This window comes from Elephantulus edwardii, unplaced genomic scaffold (genome assembly GCF_000299155.1).
Source record: "Elephantulus edwardii isolate Elephantulus edwardi_28Jun2011 unplaced genomic scaffold, EleEdw1.0 scaffold00624, whole genome shotgun sequence".
In the NCBI taxonomy this organism is placed as follows: domain Eukaryota; kingdom Metazoa; phylum Chordata; class Mammalia; order Macroscelidea; family Macroscelididae; genus Elephantulus; species Elephantulus edwardii.
This window is the reverse complement of record NW_006400374.1, coordinates 99798-105276: the sequence shown is the minus strand read 5'-3', so window position 1 is coordinate 105276 and position 5479 is coordinate 99798. Positions and strand designations below refer to the sequence as shown.

The 5479-nt window shown below is 40.6% G+C and overlaps 1 non-coding gene across 1 annotated transcript; it reads left to right on the top strand.

The window, feature by feature from the left end:
• On the top strand, positions 1-74 carry TRNAT-CGU. Its single transcript has one exon. It is a non-coding gene; the product is annotated as a tRNA-Thr (tRNA).
• The last annotated feature ends 5405 nt before the right edge of the window (positions 75-5479 follow it).

The following is a 5479-nucleotide window of genomic DNA, read 5'->3' as shown; positions in this document are numbered from 1 at the left end:
GGCTCTATGGCTTAGATGGTCAAAGCGCCTGTCTCGTAAACAGGAGATCCTGGGTTCGAATCCCAGTAGATCCTTGAGGTTTTTCCTCTGGGATTACTTGAGCTTGAAAATTGTCTTCTTAGGAATTAAAGGAACTTAATTTGTTTGACTCTGACCAACGTCCTATTCGAAAAAGGCAGAATTCCTATGGAAATCACGAAGTGCAAACTACACTGAAAAATCAGTGCAGGTTACATTAACTTTGTAACCTTAATTAATGTACATAATCTTAATTACTTAATGCCACTTTTCTTTTTTCTTTTTTTTTACAACTGAGCCAGCTTCATTAAGCAAGGCCAAAGAGGGGCTCCACTTGAACAAGCAAGAACAATAGAGAGATGTTTGGGTGGGAAAACAGCAAGCGAGGGAAATTCCTTTGGGGAAGAAGATTTATCAGGACCTCGTGTGATGTTGTAAATAGATGGGGAATAGTCTTGCAAGCATGATGTACTAATCTCACTGCGACCCGACAAGGTGGATATTGCTTTATTGGACTCCCACTCTCGTGAGACTTGGTCTAGTCCAGCCCCATCAAGAGGCTGTTTCCTGGCTTAGCTATTAACCCTATTGGCTTCTGCAGGAAATAATACTGCATTACTGCAAGTGTAATCGTTTCCTTCCCGTTTCCCTTGAGATCCCAACCCTTCTCTATGAGACTCAGAAAGACCAGGTAACAATTCTAGCTCTTAACATTTCCCTCGACACCGCCTCCACCCCCCCACACCCCCACCCCCGAGGGATTCAGCCCTGATTCTTCAGGGAATTGGACAATGAAATCTTTCTGGTAACTTTCTGCCCACATAGGTCGGCCTACTGATTCAGGGTTGAGCCTCCCCGCTAGAGGTCTCTAAAGGTGGATGCTGCCTAGTGAATAAACACTGGGATCGTCTGGTAATAGTTTATGATCGTTACCTTGTTCTGAACTTGTTGCAGCCTCCGTCACTTTTCATATTGTAATATGCCCTCGAGTAGGCTGCGATTCATAGCGATCCTATGCACAGTAGCTTTGAACCCTACCCTATTCTGAGCCAGTCTCATTGTCTCCAACCCACTTCCGCCATTACTCGAGTTACTGTGCCAGTTCATCTCATACAAAGTCTTCCTGCGCTGTCTTTCCACTCTTCCAAGCATGATGTCCTTCTCTAAGGACTGGTCCTTCCTGTCAGCATGCCCCAAAGTATGTGATATGGGGTTTCAAAATCTCTACTTTCAAGGAACAACTTGGTTTCTTCCTCTCCAAGACAGACCTATTTTGTTCTCTTGGCAGTCAATAGTATATTCAATACTCTTCTCCAGCACTACAACTTTAAGGCATCAATTCTTCTGTTATGCTTAGTCATTGTCGAGCTCTCTGATGATAGCAAGTAACAGCGAAAACCATAGCCTGGATCCGGCACACTTTATTCTCTAGACGGACATCTTCACTCTTCAGCACTCTGGAAAGGTCCCTGACAGCAGATTTTCCTAATGCATTTTGACTTTTGGTTTCCTGATTGCTGATGTTGATTGTGGAAACAAGCAAGCTGAAATTGTTAACAATCTCAATCTCTTCTCCATCTATTACGGTGCAGCCGATTGGCCCAGTGGTTAGAATCTTTGTCTTCTTGATGTTGAGCTTCAATCCATATTGAAGACTGCAGTCTTTGATGTTCGGCAGCAAAATCCTCAGGCCTTCCTTAGTTTTGGCAAGCAAGGTTGTGTTATCTACATAAAGAAGACTGTTGATGAGTCTTTCTCCAATCTTTTTGCCACATCCCTGCTCAGAAAGACCAGCCTCCTGTATGATCTGTTTTTGCATGTGGATTTAAAAGGTAGGAAGAATGGGTCTCTGATGCACTCCTTTCCTGATTTTGAACCACACATTGTTTCCTTGCTCTGTTCTGAGGACTGCTTTCAGGTCTAAATATAGGTTTCTCATGAGCACAATCAAGTTCTGGGATTCCCATTCTTCTCAAGGTTAGCCACAATCTGTTGTGATTTACACAGAAAAATACCTTTGCATAATCAATAAAGTACAGACATTAGTCTAATGCTTTCTGCTATCAGCCAAGATATATCTGACATTTGCAATGATGTTCTTAGTGTCCTGGCCTCTTTGAAACCCAGCTTGTATTTCTGGTAGTTCTCTGTCAATGTACTTTCCAACTAGCCCAGTGGTATACTTCAGAAGACAGGTCTGATACCCTGCTTTCCTAAACATATAGCTAAGAAAACTTTATGGAGCAGTTCTACTCTGTAATATATGAGGTCATTCCACGAGTTGGAATTAATTCAGTGATAAGTAATAAGAAAAAGAGCAATGATAAGGAAGTTTAAGGATTGCTTACTTATGTGCTAAATATTGTCTAAAGTATTTCATGTATGTTTATAATATTTCGTTAACTCTATTAGATAGGCTTTTTACTATTTACATTCCACATATATGTAAATTGAGGCCCATTGAGCTAAAACAATTTGACCAAATGTGTCTTAGCTGTTAAGGGGAGTGAATGCAAGTAGTGTGACCTAGTTCAACTCATGATGAAGATAGGTAATGTCTACATATCAATATATGATACATATCACTCTGTGATACTTTTCTAATTATTTAATGTTGCTATTTATGATCATCAGAATAATATAGTGGTCACAATGTGAATCTTTTCTTTTTATTTTTTTGAATCTTTTCTATTTAAAATGCACAAAAACCTTTAAAACATCAGCCTATAATTTCTTCCGTATTTTTATTTAGATAAATTTTATTTCATGCATAAACGTTGTGTTTTATGCAATCTTTCATTTATGTTGTTTCATTCATGTACATTGTGCTTTAGTCATTAATATACATAATGTCATTAACTACTATCGGTCTCTGCATAATATTACTCCATCTTTTCAAGCCCTCATTTAATCTTTCCTATTCCTTCACCACCTCTATCTGTCCACTAACCTCTGCTATCCTATTGATTTACCCCTTTTCCTTTCCCCTTCCTCTTTTGAACATTTAAACACATCTTGCCCAGTTATCCTTTTATTTTTACAATAATGATTTTTGTGCAGTATTTGTCCTTCTTGGACTAAATTACTTCACTCAGCCTAATGCTTCCTAGACTCTCCCATGTTATGTGGTATTTTAATGAAATTGTTGTTCCCTAGTGCTGCATAATATTTCATTATGTGAAGGTACCACAGTTTCTCAAGCTATTCATTTGGTCTATTTCCATTTTCCTGCTATTGTGAATAATACTGCTATGAACAGAGGTATACATATCCCCTTTCATGTCTCAGTTAGAATTTTCTTGAGATATATTCCTAGTTCAGCAAGCAGGGTTATGTCATCGGCATAGCTCAGATTCTTAATAGATCTTCCACCAATCCTGATGCCACACTTCTCATAGAGCCTAGCCTCTCGGAGAATCTGTTCTGCATACAGGTTGAGAAAGTATGGAGACAGGACACATCTCTGGTGTACACCTTTCCCAATTTTGAACCATGCATTGTTTCCCTGCTCTGTTCTGACAACTGCCTCTTCGTCCACGTATAGGTTTCGCATTAGAACAATCAAGTATTCTGGGATTCCCATGCTTCTCAGAATCAGCCACAGTTTGTTATGATCTATATAGTCAAACGCCTTTGCATAATCAATGAAACGCAGATCGACATTCCTCTGGTATTCCCTGCTTTCAGCTAAGATCCATCTAACATTAGCTACAATATCCCTAGTACCACGACCCCTTCTAAATCCAGCCTGGACTTCTGGAAGTTCTCTGTTGATGTGCTGTTCCAGTTGTTTTTGGATAATCTTCAGCAGAATCTTGCTTGCGTGTGAAATCAATGAGATTGTTCTATAGTTTCCACACTCTGTCACCCTTCTTTGGAATGGGAACAAATAAAGATCTCTTCCAGTCAGTTGGCCAAGTGGTTGCTCTCCAAATTTCTTGGCACAACTTGGTGAACACATCCAGGGCAGCATCTGTTAGCTGAAATATGTCAGTTGGCATACCATTTATTCCTGGGGCCTTGTTCTTTGCAATTTCCTTCAAAGCAGCTTGAGCTTCTTCTTCATCACCATAGGCTCTTGCTCATATGTTATTTCGTTAAATTTGACTACAGCCTTCAGTATGGATTGAGGCTCAATGTCAGAAGACAAAGATTCTCACCACTGGACCAATTGGCAGCATTAGGATGGATGGCTATGAGATTGAGATTGTTAACAATTTTAGTTTGCTTGGCTTCCATGGTCAACACTCTTGGCACCAGCAGCCAGGAAATAAAAAAATGTATTGCAATGGGAAAGTCTGCTGTTAGGGACCTCTCCAGCCTACTGAAGACCAATGGTGTCGTTATGGAGACTAAGGTGCATCTGATACAGGCTATGGCCTTTGCAATCAATTGTTATGCATCAGAGAGTTGGACCATGACTAGGGGGGATAGAAGGAGAATTGATGCCTTCGAGCTGTGGTGCTGGAGAAGAGTATTGAATGTTCCAGGGACTACCAAGAAAACAAACAGATTGATCCTGGAGAGGGTTAAACCAGGCTGCCCCTTGGAAGCAAGAATTCTGGGGCTTCATCTGACGTACTTTGGATATGCTGTAAGGAGAGACAGGTCCTTGGAGAGGGACATCATGCTTGGGAGGGTGGAGGGACAGCGCAGAAGGGGAAGACCCTCTATGAGATGGATTGATTAAGTGACTGGGGTGATCAGGATGGGTGTGTCAGAGGCAGTATGATTGGCACAGGATAGAGCAGGGTTTAGGGCTGTTGTACCTAGGGTCGCTATGAGTTGCAAGCGACTCGACAGCACATAACAACAACAAAGACAGATTCCTGGTAGTGGAGTAGGTGGGCCATATGAGATTTTTATATTCAGCTTTTTGAGGAAATGCCAAACTACTTTCCAAATTTGTACCATTTTACAATCCCAGCAACAGTGCATAAGAGTTCAAATCTCTTGCATCCTCTCCAACATTTATTGCTTGTTGTCCTATTAAACTTTGTTATTGCTACTGAGATGAGATGTTATCTAATTGTTGTTTTGATGTGGATCTCTCCAGCTGTCAGATTTTTAAAAATTTTACACTGATTTTCCTACAAAATATGTATACATTGCCTCTCATACTAGATTTCCCCCCACCTTCCTGACTTAACCCCCTCTGCCCATCAAACCTGTGAACCCATGATTACCCACCCACCCATACAAACCCTATTGTTCCTCCCTCCCTTAGATCCTCATATACTTTTTAGTATTTATCTATTTCTATACTAATGGTCTTATACAGTATTTGTCCTTATGAGACTGAGTTAGTTCACCAACCATTATACTCTCCAGTCCAAGCCAAGTTAGGCAGTGATTTAAAACTTCCTCCCCTTTGCTGATTCTCCACATTTCCAGGAATGATGTCTCTTTCCAAGGAATAAGCCAGTCCTAACAAGCCCAAAGTAAATGAGATGAAGCTTTA